Raw genomic sequence first — 15,506 nt, 5'->3', positions numbered from 1 at the left:
TACTCTCCCCAATACTCCTGATCTTCCCTTTTATCCCTAGAATTGATCACTTTCTAACATACTCCACGATTACGTATGCTCCTATTTTGTTCACTGAAGTATCTCAAGCTTTCAGACCACTGCCTGACACATGGCCGATATACAATAAATGGTAACTTTAAGGGCAAGCATAAATGTTCCTATAATTGAACTGCTGAAAAGAAAACTAAGCTCCTCCAGTTTGCTCTCATGTTAAGTCGGCCCCACATAAAACGGGACCCCCAATGTTTCTACTCACATTGAATAACAATTTTAATTATTACTGTGATGCAAAGTAGAGTCTTATCTTAGCTCCTCTGATCCTCTGGATAAGAATCACTAAACAAATGCTACTTTATGTGATGTGTTACTCTGACCAAATTAATTCAAAGCAGCTAAGAGTCTCCGGAAAGACTGTTTTAGATCATTAACCATAAAGACTTCAGAGGAACTCAGTTTAGTACAGAAGAGGCTGACCAGGAACATGGCCATTCTCTGGAATTCATCACTAATACACGTGAGGAAATCAGGAGTTTTCTCATTTTTGGAGGATAATGCAGGTTGTCGGAAAGAAGAATCCAGGTCCTTCCACTGCCCATGCCGATTTCAAGCCAAATCCATTATTTCACATTCTTAAGACAAAAAAAAAAAATAAATACATGATGTAGAAAAATTAGAAAATATGTTTAAACCATGAAAAAAATGGTGTATAAGATCTTCTCCAAAAAATAACCACAATTTGCTAAATGTCTCTCAGGCCTTTTAAGTAAGTCTCACTGTTGCTTTCCTTGCCTCCATGGCACCTGTGCCATGGCTGATCTGTCATCGCAAGTACAATTTTAATAATATTATTATCTGATCAGAAATTCAGTGGTGACCTCCTAATACCTGAAAGAGAGGTGGCCAAAATTTCAAGTTTGGACAACAAGTGATTGACGGCTGATTGTATTTCTTTAGGTAGGTCTGAGAACTGGTTTCAAAAGAAAGAAAGTCCAGAACTAGATACTCATTTTGGCAAATTTACCTTCAGAAAAGTAAATAATTTAAACTGCAGTATGAAGAACATTCATCAATTATCTAACAACTGGATTAACCACAGGAAATGGAGAAAACAATTTCTATTTGGATTGGTTTTTGAGAGCAGAAAAGGAGATTGGGTTCATTGAATAGTAACTGGTCAGTTTGAGGATGGGGACAGGAAGGTCAAAAATTGGTAGAAGGGTTTACAAAAAGAGGTGAATGCAGCTCCTCTTACTTGGAAGTCTGGCTGCCACTCCACTTAATGCTCTCGCAAGAGATCTCTACTTTGCAGATCATAGTTTGTAGACACCTGACCTAAAATCGAGCTCCAAATCTCCATACTAGTGAAACAGATAACCAGTGAGTTATATATAATCAGGGAAGGAGTGAGTGATATATGCTGGATTACATAAAATGAAGGGCTTGGGGAAGGGGTGTTGGATGAAATAGGTGGGTTGTATACTCTGGGTAGGGAAGAGGTAGAAAGGTAGACGGCACCTGATGGGTTAGCTGCTAAGCATCACTTTTCTTGGAATTTGTTCTCACCACTGATACATATGTTCCTAAAGGTGGCTCCTGAAAGCCACTCTGATACCATTCCCTTCCATGGAAATTTGGAACTGAGATAAAGAGAAAGAGAGAGATTCTCTTATCTTGGTGTCTGAAGAGGTAAAAATTACAAAATCGGAGCAGTGTCACATGGATATTTTCCTCCTATTGTGGGTCCTGCAGAAAAAATAAGACTGAGCAGCCAGCCAACCATCATAAAGAGAGATAAAGACACTGAAGCAGCCAAGCAGTGAGGACACAGGTGGGTAACAGATGAACAGGAAATCCAAGCCAACCACAATCTATGCGAATTTACCTATTTTCCAATCTCATTGACTATTTCTCCATATGAATCAAATGAGACTACTCACCAACCATCCATAAAAGCTACCTTTCAATTTCAGTTTCTAGTCCTTTTTCCCCCCTTAACCTCACTGTGGATTCTCTTTCTCCCATTTCTTCAAATCTTATCTCTCCTTTGATACCCAGCTGTAGCCCTAAAACTTCCATGCAACTCCTCCTAACCACTGTGGCCCACCGTGTTCAGAATTCAGGCTACACTCTGGTGTATCATTCTTGGCTATTCCTCAGTGAAATGAGCTCATCTGTAGATGAGCAGGGAAGTACTCTCCTAAACAGATGCTCTCAGCTAACGAACTGTACACAAATATCGTATTTCACTCTAATGTCTATGTAGGTAATGGTGACAGGAAAAGGGAATGAAAATCAAGGTACCTATGTGACTGGTATATTTTTTTTCTGGAATTTACTTTCTAGGGACCATGTTAAATTCAAGAACTCTTCTGTCAGTCTAGAGCTAAAGGAAGAAAATGAAATGGGACTCAATGAACATCTAACACACCAGAATAAGGGCAATAAGAGAGTGGATAACAGGTAGCCCAAGTAATCCTTGACCTCTTATGGACAGCAATTAGACATGAATAGTACATGTCCTTATTTTTACCTCTTGCACACACTTTCACTTTTAAAGTTATTTGTTCATGCTTCCATGTACACTCTAAATGTCTACTAAATACTGTGTGTCTAATAACGAACAATCCCATATGGAAAGTGTATCATTTAAGAAAGGCTCGTCCCACAACCCGGCAGACTAGAAAGGCAAGGTCTATATCCAAGGAAGCCATAGGGGATTTGTTGTATTAGCTCAGAGGTGAGGTGACAAGAGCCTGAACTTCCATAGTGGCAGTGGGAAGGGGTAGGATAGAGAGATTCAAAACACAACAGAGGAAAATTAAATACAATTTGATGACCAACGGGATTTGGGGAAGGAAAGAGAGAAATAAGTGAAGGATTATTCTGAAGTTCTGAGGCAGGACAACTGAGAGAATTATCACTGGAAAGAAAAGATCCTGGGGGATAGAAAGTAATCATTCTATACAAAGGGAGTTTGAGATGGCTGAGAAAAATCCCTAATAAAATTACATTAGGACTTTGTGGTTACAAGAGAAGTTCCAGGAGAGACTGCAAGCTGGATTTTTGTATTTGGAAGTTACTCATTCACTTAACGGGTATGTACTGAGGACCTGCTTTGTGCCAGGCCCTGTGCTATATCCTAATGTTACAGTGGGGAGCAAAAGAAAGCAGAGATGATCCCTCACTCTGTGGAGCTTATAGTGTAGTGCATGAGTCGTCAGGCATTAATTAAACGAGGCAACTGTGAAGGAGAAGGCCATGAGGCCCTGATGATGGTGGGACCAGAAGCAGCAAAGGCTGCTCTGAGGAAGATGTACTGAGCAGAGATCTGAAAGATGAGTTGAAATTCAGCAGGTGAGCAAAGTTGGGAGGGGGAGGGTAGTGCAAGAGGGGAAGGAGCAGTGCAGCCTCTGTGGAGGGAGGAGCATGGCATCTGTAAATGCAGATCTTCTTACAGGGGAAGGCTGATTGACACTGAGGCTAGAGTAATAGGAAGTGGCCAAAGCATTCTAGACATGGTGGGCTCCGTCAAGAGTTGTGAACAGAGATTATATGTGAAAAAAAAAAAAAAATGAAATGGAAGGAAAGCTAAAAATGATCAAGAATAAAATCTTGGGATCTGAAGATAGTCAATGATACATTACTAAGTCAAAGAAATGGTTAAATAATTCCATGGACTATACAGTTAGGTTGTGTTACTGAAAGAATCTAAGTTTATTGGAACTACATCTTGACATTTTCAGGTTTGAGGAAATGCAACCTGGTATTAATAATTTTTGATGCTTCTTGGAGACAGAATTTTGGGCTAAATGGACCTCTAATTTGACACAGTGAAATACAATGTGTGTTTTCACCAAGGGGCCCTCAGCTTTCACTGCTATGAAAACAATATAGCATTTAATTTTTTGACAGGCAATTATATACAGATAAACATTTCAGGCTTCTGGAATTATTGCAATAATTATTTTGCTAGAAAATAATCATGTATCACTTAATACTTTAAATATAACACTGTCATATCATAACTATTTACATAAGATGAATTAGTTGCATTTTTAAGCTTTTACACATAAACATTGAATAGATAAACTTCCTGAGGCTCACTTAAATATTATGATATTAAACTGAGATTAATTCCAATGCTTCCTTAAAAGCTGGAGATTTGTTCTGTCTTTCTCTTGATGGTTGTAGTTAGTATAGACTAGGGCACCCTCATCATTACCCACAGAATCTTTTTTATTCTCCATGTGCAAAAACTATCATCTTAGCTCATATGTACCATAAGTACTTCCTATATATATATATACTTTCATATTCTCCTTTAGATCTCTTTACTGTAATCTTCTGGCAATACTGTAGCCACAATGAGACCGAGCAATAATAGGAAAAGAACTGGTATAATTCCCAGAAGTCACTTCATAGCTCAATTTCACCAAAATTTTTATTTCCATTTACTCCTTAATTAACAAAACAAGTATATAACAAAACTGGCTGATTTGAGTTTTGTCTCCTTTCTAAGTTCTTGATCTCTTCTTGGTGAAAATGCTCTACCAGTTAGTGGCCCAAAAAGGAAAAAATAAAGAGAAACAGAAGTTTACCAGAGAAATCATTCGGGTATTATGGGGACTATTTTAACACAGAGGCACTCTAAGATATTTGCCAAGAATGCAATTAAAGAATTAGATAAATTATTTCCTCACCTCATAAATGAAAAGTAGAAGAGTTAAAAAAAAAAAAAAGGGAGACTCATAGAAACTTCTAATTTCACTCCAGGAGATATCTATTATTTTAAATTAAAAAAAAAACATGTATTTTCAGGGATGGCACATATTAGACACAAATCTACACAAATAAAGTCACCAAGAATATAGAAAAAAATCAACATAAAAATGATAATTCAGATTTTGTTTTAAGATGGTCTGTCTAGTAATAGGCTTAATTTTAGGGAAAGGTAAAGCATGAGATATAAATTTTAGTTTTCTCATGTACCCATTTGAAGGTTAAAGTAGGTTTTAGGAACAAAGGCCAACAACACTACATTCTCAACATGGTTACAACACAGAGGAAAGTAAAACAACAAAAAAAGTACATTTAAGGAAGGTCAGTTTTTCCATGAAGCACATTCTATCCCTTTCCATATGACATCAAGTTCAATACAGTCTTATGAAACTGAGAGAATACTGTCCCTAACGTCTGACTTTCAGTATATACACATAATATTATTTCTAAGAAGACATTTTACCTTCCTTATATTGTATGGGTTTGTAAATTCTCTTTTTTCTAATCTACCAGTCACATCTGCGGGCCAAGCAGCTCTTTCCAGAAGAGGAATTAAGGCCAAGCAAGACAAAGAATTTGCTGATACACATATGTCACTCCAAAAATTTCCCTGGCGAAGTTTCCACGCCCAATTTAATTACTTCCCTACTGTAAAAACACTTTCCATCTGCATTTATCCTAATCTTTTCAAATCCAAAACCAACATACTATAAAGCTAGCTAAATAAATGAATGATATTAGCTTTAGGTTCCAAGTGAGGGAGCATTTTATAAGGCAGTGGGTCGCCAGCTCCCATGCATTTTATGCTGATACCTTATTTCATTTTGAGCTCAGTTCTTTACTATAGATTTGTTTAGAATAGAATTACCTAGCCCCAGGCCTTAACTCTCTTTCTCTTTCTCTCTCTCCCCACCCCACCCCCACATATACACACACACAGAGGGGAGGGAAGGAGGGAGGCATGGGGGAGAGAGAGAGAATATATGAATATTTGTGGTTCTTAATGAGCAAAAAAGAATGTACCCATGCATGTATATGTTAAAGGAATGCTGTCCATTATCTATAATAAAGGCATCTTCATGTTTTTTCTGATTGTTTATAAAAACTGAACCTCAGTACATGCATATAATAATTATTAATTTTGGCATCCCTTGATTCATTGACTATTCAGTAAGTTACTGTATCCTTTTTGTGCAAGATGTTCTATAGCGTATCTTTATTCTCTTCTTGGTGTTCCATCACTGCACTGACTTAATGCCATTTTGCCACTCCCAGACCTAATATCTGTGAATAAACAGAGAATCCAAGAATATCCACCTCTTTTTGTTATTGACACTATGAGGGTGTGGAGGTTGTCATTTGCACCATAAGCTAGAAGAAGGGACCAGACACTATCAAAATGTCTGGGCAACACTGAATCAATAAATGATTCTAAGTTTTCTTGAAGGCCTTTCCATCTCGGGTTTTTATAAACAAGGGTGCTTTATGTGTTTGTTTGTTTGTTTGTTTGTGGTACACGGGCCTCTCACTGTTGTGGCCTCTCCTGTTGCAGAGCACAGGCTCCGGACGCACAGGCTCAGCAGCCATGGCTCACGGGCCCAGCCGCTCCGCGGCACGTGGGGTCTTCCCAGACCGGGGCACGAACCCGTGTCCCCTGCATCGGCAGGCGGACTCTCAACCACTGCGCCACCAGGGAAGCCCCTATGTGTTTGTTTTTTATATCACAAAGCTTTAGAATCCTTAGAAATTGATTTGCCTAATTTTACCCGTATATTGCAGATTAGGGAACTTTTAGAAGCAGCTAATCCATGGCAACCAACTAGTAGCTTCCAAGAGGTCAAGACACTTTTCAATTAGTTTCTATTATATAATAATAATAATATATAACAAAATATATTTAAAACAATCTCTTAAAAACAACTGTTATTGATCTTAAAAATAAAATTGCACTTTTAAGGCCATATGGGTTGGGATTTGCTAGATAAATGAGAATGATCTAGTTCCAGGTTTAAATACATTGAGATCTGAATTCTCTCTTTCTTTTCTAACTTACTGATATAAATTGAAAACACTGAATCACTTTGGTGCATTTCTGCTTGTTTAAAATTTGTTCAAGCACTAACACTATCTGTCCAAAAATCCCGAGCGGCCTAAAGAGTAAAACATTTTGATATAAAATATTAATAAAAAGAATATATGTTCCGTTTTCCCTACTAACCCTCAAGACCAGCTACTTGCAAAGATGATCTAATTAGTTAAACTATAAGTCATAGGTGGGTTTCTCATAGAGGTCAGCAAAATGGTCAGGAAGGAAATGTCCACAAGGAATAGAGCTTGAGTCTCCCCTCTCCATGCATCCTGGAATTCCTCTGCTTTGTCGGAAAAATTTAATGGTTCACCCATTTCCTAAAGCTCCAATAAGTTAAAAGTATTTGGTTCTATTTTGATGTCTAATCGTAAAAGACAAAGATCATATGTCAAAAATCCTATATCATATTATATACTTTTGATGATCCAAAAGAAAAGACCACACACAATCATTTCACTATAATATATATAGGAATTAATTATAAGAATATCATATTACATAAAACAAAGGAAGATTTACTCAAACTGTGAATGGACTGTATATAATATATACTTGCTTTCCAAAAGGAAAATATGGTGGTCATTAACATTTTACCTAGCTCTGTATTGTTTTACTATACCCAGAGAATCACTACATACATCATAAGCTGGAGCAAGTAGGACAAAATAAACTAACACCCATCTCACCGTTAAACAAATTTCTTAATGCAAGAAGTTAAATTATATCATTTATATCATATGAAGGATATGCGTTTACTATTGTTATGATATTTAAAATACTTTTACTTACCCATTTAAATTTTTGAAATAAAAACAGTGAAAACGTATAGACCTAAAAATGTCTGTTAGGCATCTGGTCCAACCACAAACAACTAAATGGGGCTAACTCCTGTATGTAGTGGCCCGACCACTTTAATTCATCATTTCTTCAAGCTCTATATGACCATAAAGAGAATGCCAAGTTAATTTTTATCTTTTCTCTTTGATGGCATTCTCAAAATCTAGCAATGTTTGATTGAAAAAAAAAAAGGTAGATTTTTGGTAAACACAGATTTAAGAGGCATTCAGTTTCTGGCAAAATTTCAAATGTGAATACGTTATAAGAAGAGATTAGAAAGAAAAATGAGGGTGAACTTAAAATAATGAATGCTAAGGGAATATATTTTCAAGTGTTCCTAGAGATGTTCCCACTATTGTTCTTTAAAGTTGACTTCAATCAGTGCCCTTTTTATTAATATTATGATTAATGGCATCCTAGCCAGTCTAATGTGTAATTTCCATACAGATAAGTTCTTAAACTCAATGTTTTAAAACACAGTTGTATCTGGAGTCTAATGTCTTATTAGTTCTCAAAAATTGCAATTTTTCTTAGTGAAGTCTTGGCCTCTATTTTACTGTACCTGGAATTCTGGGGTTCTGGAACATCTGATTCTGTGCACGTTTTCTTTACCTATAAGAAAAGAGTACTAGTTAGTCTCATATGAAAATACAACTTCCTCATTCAGGTTCACACACTTGTTAAACTTAAAGTGGCTACAGCTCTACTCACCAAGATCTCTATAAAATACTCCCCACATTTTACAGCGGTAGCATGCAGTATTAAATAGTGTATTTCACTATTATCCTATGAACAGCTGCCAAAGGCACTTCCCTAGACTCCATTAGTATGTAAAATGTTCAGCTAAAATAGCTTGGGACTAGCTTAACTAGGAACAAAGAAACCAAAGAACCAGGTTTCCCACTTAGGAACTGGAAAGTCATACTGCTCTCAATTCACTAAGAAATGTTTTTCCAGTTGATACTGCTTCTGTCTCCTACTAAAGCACACAATAATAAACACCAGCTTCTGGGGGCAAAGCACAGTGTTAGCTAAAACATTCGTATATTAATTTTCATTTTCTCAATCCAGTGGCTGTATGTTTTATATATTTCTCAGCATATCAATTAAGTTTCGGCATTGCTCACAGACATCTCATATATATTTAGAGTATACTTTGCAGACTGTATTTCAACTTTGTGGTTTTTAACCCACAAAAGGTAAAGAATGAAAATAACTTTTACTTTAGGACACACTATCCATTTCTGGACAAAAGTGTGTGATACATTCTCTAAAATAAGGTAAAGCACACATCCATTGCCTTTCACAATTTAACTTCAAGCACAGATAACTACGTCTGATTATTATGGTCTTAATGGTACATTATATGCAAAGTAAATTCCATTTCAAAAATTCCTTAGTTAATATGTATCATAAACAGTATACATTAACAAGTCCATTGTCATACACTCTGGGTGTTTACATTGCCATGGTCTACTTATGCAACCTACAGAATCCAAGGCACTTTAACTTCTAATATGTAGCTTGGAAGTGAAAATAAGTCTACTGTATTTACACCGTGAGTATACTACATAAGTGTGAACTGTGATACAAACGGCATCACTTAAGAGTAAGTTTTAAATGTTAAAGATACAGCATTGTCTTTCCAGCTCACAAAGTAACTCTTTCCTCTTCTGACTTAAAAATACAAATACAAAAAAAAAGATCCTTACACTTTCAAAAATCCATGTTTTTGCTTTCAGTTCTAAGCCTAGACGTTTTATAATTGGGGAAATCAAGTATTTGGCTTGATTAACTATACTCTTTTTTGCATCCTCTGTATACATTCATACAGTATGAAAATAAAACTGGTTAGCAAAGAAATTATTATCTCTGTCCTATTATGTAACGTATTCTATGCTCTTAATATGAAACTTAGCACCAAGAGATGGAAGGGTGAAGAAATACTTTTGAGTAATTAGTTTTAAAAAAAAGGGAAAAAGCAAAACTTTTCTTAAAATGTAAGCATAAAATTCACTATGAAACCCACAAAAGTCCATTAAAAACTCCAAGAAAAATAAGAACTAAAAGGGAAGGACACGATAATAAAACCCTTCTTTCCCACTGGTTCTTCCCTATGATTCATCACCAGAAACTATATGAACTGCCCAATGAATATGTAGAAATCACCTCAAAGTGAATGTCACTTTCTGAAAGACTATGATAGCTTGACTTTGGGACTGACTAAAGGAGCTCCAGATCACACAAGCAAACTAGACAGATACTTCCAAGCAAAAGTCAGAATGAGACAAGCTTCCTATGGCTTAAAAAACAAAGATTTTTAAAAATCTTTAATACCAATGGCTTTACATAACATCTTTCTCCAAATAACTAACCAGAAAGTTCTTATTATTTTAATTTATTTTTAAAGTAGTAATTGTAATGCCAGAGAACACATCTATTGATTACTTACTATCTAGTTTGCACAGTCCCAGATTCATAGCTTATGCTTAATAAGAATACGATGAAAGATTGAAGTAGATATAGATATTCTTTTAGATATTGTTAGAACTTTGCATTCTTCAAAGTAATTCTTTTTAGGGGTTTTATTCATTTGTTCATGGTCGAATGAGGGAAGAATAATATTTAGGATACCATGACTACTATAGGAGAGGTCTATGCAGTGAGGTCGATGTTCAGAGGACAATCTACTTGTTCAGAGGCAAGTGACTTCTGAACTAAGTCTTAAAGGACATAGGCTTCAAAGACAAAATCTGGAAAAAGTAGGTACTTCATGGGGTTTGTCAGAGGAACCATATTATGAAGACCTTATAAATGGTAAAGAATTTGGAATTTAATCTTTGGACAATGAAGACCAATGAAGGATTTTAAGAAACAGACTGGGTAGAGATGTGCAAGAGGTAGTGTGGAAGGGGACAGGCTGAGGACTGAGAGACAGATAAAAGCCTAATGCAGCAAGAGAGAAAGTATACATTCCATGAAAGCAGACATGGCATTGATCTTGTATATCACTAATCCCTAGCCTTGAATAGACGCTCCTTGCTATGGTATGAATGTTTGTACCCCTTCAGAATTCATATGTATAATCCTCACTCCCCAGAATTAGGGAGTGGGGCCTTTGGGAGGTGCTTAGATCATGAAAATGAAGGCTCTACAAATGGGATTAATGCTCTTACAAATGAGACCCCACAGAGCTCCCTAGCCCTTCTACCATGTGAGGACACAGTGAGAAAAAGTCACTGGCTCTAAACCAGGAGGTGGGCTGTCACCACATACAACCATGCTGGAGTCTCCATCTTGCATTTCCCAGCCTCCAGAATGGTGAGAAATAAATTTCTGTTGTTTATAAACTACCTGCAGTATTTTGTTATAGCAGCCCCAATGGATTAAGAGAGTCCCCAAATACTAGTTCGCTAAGTGAATCATTCAATCCATCAGTGAGAGATGGTGAAGGCCTGAATTAAGATAGGAGCCATGGGGAGAGTTGAGAGGATGTTTTTGATAGATACTTCTAAGACAGAATTGACAGAATATTGTTATTGATTGAAACAAAGTATAAAGTAGAATATGATCTGACCTTTTAATCTGTCCTTGAAAAAACTTTGGTAATACCAAAGATCAAAAAAAAAAAAAGTTAACTTATGCCTTCTTTAAAATACTTCAAAACCCCATCTTTCCTCTGGATTGATGGAGAAAAGTTAGATGATCATTAAGAAACTTGTCTTGCAAGTCCTGATTATGCAGAGACGTTAATCACGAGTCATGCAAGCTCCAACCATCATGTTCTATTCTGACTTCCAAAAAGAAGGACAGGTAAGAATTAACCTACCTGATGAAAAGACAACCTACAGAATGGGAGAAAATATTTGCAAATGATGCGAGAGACAAGGGCTTAATCTCCAAAATATACAAACAGCTCATACAACGCAACAACAAAAAACCAAACAACCCAATCGAAAAATGGGCAGAAGACCTAAATAGACATTTCTCCAAAGAAGACATACAGATGGCCAATAGGCACCTGAAAAGATGCTCAACATCACTAATTATTAGAGAAATGCAAATCAAAGCTACAATGAGGTACTACCTTACACCAGTCAGAATGGCCATTTAAAAAGTCTACAAATAACAAATGCTGGAGAGGGTGTGGAGAAAAGGGAACCCTTTTACACGGTTGGTGGGAATGTAAGTTGGTACAGCCACTACGGAAAACAGTATGGAGGTTCTGCAGAAAACTAAAAATAGAATTACCATATGATCCAGCAATCCCACTCCTGGGAATATACCCAGACGAAACTATAATTCAGAAAGATACATGCACCCCTATGTTCATAGTAACACTGTTTCACAATAGCCAAAACATGGAAACAACTTATCCCACTGACAGATGAATGGATAAGGAAGATGTGGTGTGTGTGTACACACACACACACACACACGCACACACACACAATGGAATACTACTCAGCCATAAAACAGAAGGAAATAATGCCATTTGCAGCAACATAGATGCAACTAGAGATTATCATACTTAGTGAAGTAAGTCAGAAAGACAAATACCATATGATATCACTTATATCATAAAATATGGCACAAATGAACCTATCTACAAAACAGAAACAAACTCATAGATATAGAGAACAGACATGTGGTTGCCAAGGGGGTGGGGGGAGGGAATGGGATGGAGTGGGAGTTTGGGGTTGGTAGATGCAAACTATTACATTTAGAATGGATAACCAACAAGGTCCTACCGTATAGCACAGGAAATATATTCAATACCCTGTGATAAACCATAATGGACGAGAATATAAAAATATGTGTATGTGTATAACTGAGTCACTTTGCTGTATGGCAGAGATCGGCACACCATTGTAAATCAACTCTACTACAATAAAAAATAATAAATAAAAATTTTAAATAAAGAAACTTGTATGTTCACAGTGTCTTGATCACAGAATTAGAAGCCAAACGGACAGTTTTACCTAAATTTAAACACACTGTCCCATTTGAGAGATCAATACTTCATTAAACAGTGACTGCTGAAATATACACACTATTAAAGGAACACTATTCTTACAAAATATGTAGAATTTTATCTTTAATGACCACTAATTTAGTTTTGAATTTGTTTTGAATAAAGCTGAAACAAGCAGGCCAAGAAACGAGGCAGAATTTCATGTCCATAATTTAAATCCAAATCTTAGTTTTCATAAGACACACAAGGAAATGAGCCAAAAATATGCCAAGAGAAAAAAGACAAATAATGTTAAATGCATTTAATTGGTGGCAAAAATGTGAATTTTAACCCTTAATGTTATACAAGTACATGAAAAAATCAAAGCAAGATGCAAAAGAATTAAGAGTTTATTTCAAGAAAATAACTATTAGTATGTAATGAAGATACAAACATCAAACACTGAATTTTTTTTGTTTGCTTTTTTTTTTTTGTGGTACGTGGGCCTCTCACTGTTGTGGCCTCTCCCGTTGCGGAGCACAGGCTCCAGACGCGCAGGCCCAGAGGCCATGGCTCACGGGCCTAGCCGCTCCGTGGCATGTGGTATCTTCCCGGACCGGGGCACGAACCCGTGTCCCCTGCATCGTCAGGCGGACTCTCAACCACTGCGCCACCAGGGAAGCCCTACTGAAATTTTTGAATGAATGAACAACAGCTAAAATATTGGAGTGTTTATCATATGCCAGGCACATGCTTAGGTAGATACTTTTTTTTTTTTTTTTTTTTTTTTTTTTGCGGTACGCGGGCCTCTCACTGCCGTGGCCTCTCCCGCTGCGGGGCTCAGGCTCCGGACGCGCAAGCTCAGCGGCCATGGCTCACGGGCCCAGCCGCTCCGCAGCATGTGGGATCTTCCCAGACCGGGGCACGAACCCGCGTCCCCTGCATCGGCAGGCGGACCCTCAATCACTGCGCCACCAGGGAAGCCCGATTCTACTTTTTATCCCAATTCACAGATGATGATGCTGAGAACTAGAAAGATTAATCTGCAAGCAATTATGTAGTAAATTTTAAATCCTGATCTCTGAGGCCATTTTAACAAGTAAATGTTAAAAAACTAAAATTCATAAACATATAAACTAATCTTTTTAAAATGAAGATCAAAACACCTTAATTTTTAAAAGCTCAATTTTTAATATATCATAATAATGATAATTGCTGCCATTTATTAAGTGTTCTTTTCCACTCATTGTACTGGACTATATATATGTAATATCACTTAATCTATGAAGACGGGAGTGATGGATGAAATCCTCCTTCTACAAATGAGAAAACCAAGGCTCAGAGAGGTTAAACAACTTGGCAATGTCACACAGCTAGCACTAACAGGGACAGAATTAGAACTGAATGCTCCACAGCAAGCCTTTCTCTCCGATGCTAGATTTGCCAGTTGCTTTTATCAGGTTGTTTTAAAATTAAGAGTTGAAACTAACATTCTGTGGAACAATTTTTGACACTACTAGTTACTTCTTGCAATACATTAACCATCTAATAAATCTTTTAAATTGGACTACTGAAGTAACCTTTTTTTTAACCAAGCACTAGTAACATGTACCAACACCCTAACAAGTGCAAAGATGGTCTAATGCATAAAACAGCGTCCGTTTTGCTGTCTTTGCTGTTGTTGTATGTCTGAGGTATCAGGATCCACTCATTCAACAAGGCTTTACTGAATGCCTTGGGGTATATGAGGTGCCCTTCTAGGCACGGCGATAAACTAGACCTGAACAGTCCAGCAAAGTAGCCACTAGACACACTGTGACTATTTAGAACTTGAAATGTGGTTAAGTCTAAACTGAGATGTGCTGGAAATGTAAAAGGCACATTGGATTTCAAAGACTTAGTATGCAAAAAAGGGAAAATGTCTCAATATTTTTTATACTCATAAATAAAATGATATTTAGGTGTACTGGGTTATAATCCCTTCTTTTTACTTTTCTAACAAAGCTAAAATCACAAGTGGTTTGGACTATATTTCTGTTGAACAGCGCTGACTTAGACGAACAAAAACCTGCCTGCATGGATCATGCATTTTAGTGGAGGAGATATAAAATAAAAATGTAAACAGATAAGCAATGAATATAAAGTCAGCAGCAATGATTGCCAAGAGAAAATGAAGCAGAATAAGGGGTTAGAAAAGACTGGTCAACAATATTACATTAGCTAGCCACGTATAAAAAACTGATGTTCTTATTTCACAAAACCATTCACTCTTCAAATTTTTTAGGCTGTTATGTACATGAGTAATATAAATTGTACTTTTTAAACAATTATAAAGAATGTGGGATGTGGTATTGAGAATAATGAATATTTCCAATGTCTGGAAAATATATGCATAAAATATAATCTCTAGAATGTCTTGCATTATGACAATTATATTCAAGTATAAAAATCAACTTAAAATTTTATTTTTATAAAATAAAAATTTTATAACACATTTTAACACATTTTATAACACTAGGTACTTTGAGAGGCTTACAATCTTTTGAGGGAAAACAGAAATAACTTGTAAAAAAAATTGCAAAGAAAAACCAGTTTCTTTTATCCCATCCACCATCTTCTAAAAATGCTGGAACCAATTATCCCAATTATTTTGTAATCTTGCTGTTTATAAATCCTGAAACATTATCGATAATAAAAAAATGTAGGGGGCTTCCCTGGTGGCACAGTGGTTGAGAGTCCGCCTGCCGATGCAGGGGACACGGGTCCGTGTCCCAGTCCGGGAAGATCCCACATGCCGCGGAGTGGCTAGGCCCGTGAGCCATGGCC

At 36.7% G+C, this 15,506-nt stretch overlaps 1 non-coding gene across 1 annotated transcript; it reads right to left on the bottom strand.

Moving 5' to 3' along the window:
* Positions 1-11,423: 11,423 nt before the first annotated feature.
* Positions 11,424-11,562, bottom strand: LOC115802076 (U8 small nucleolar RNA). Its single transcript, XR_004022455.1, has one exon. It is a non-coding gene; the product is annotated as a U8 small nucleolar RNA (small nucleolar RNA).
* Positions 11,563-15,506: the final 3,944 nt, after the last annotated feature.

Source organism: Delphinapterus leucas, chromosome 12 (genome assembly GCF_059928025.1).
Source record: "Delphinapterus leucas isolate spDelLeu-1000000601 "Yukka" chromosome 12, BTC_Dleu_Yukka2, whole genome shotgun sequence".
Lineage (NCBI taxonomy): Eukaryota > Metazoa > Chordata > Mammalia > Artiodactyla > Monodontidae > Delphinapterus > Delphinapterus leucas.
This window is presented reverse-complemented; position numbering and strand designations above follow the sequence as displayed.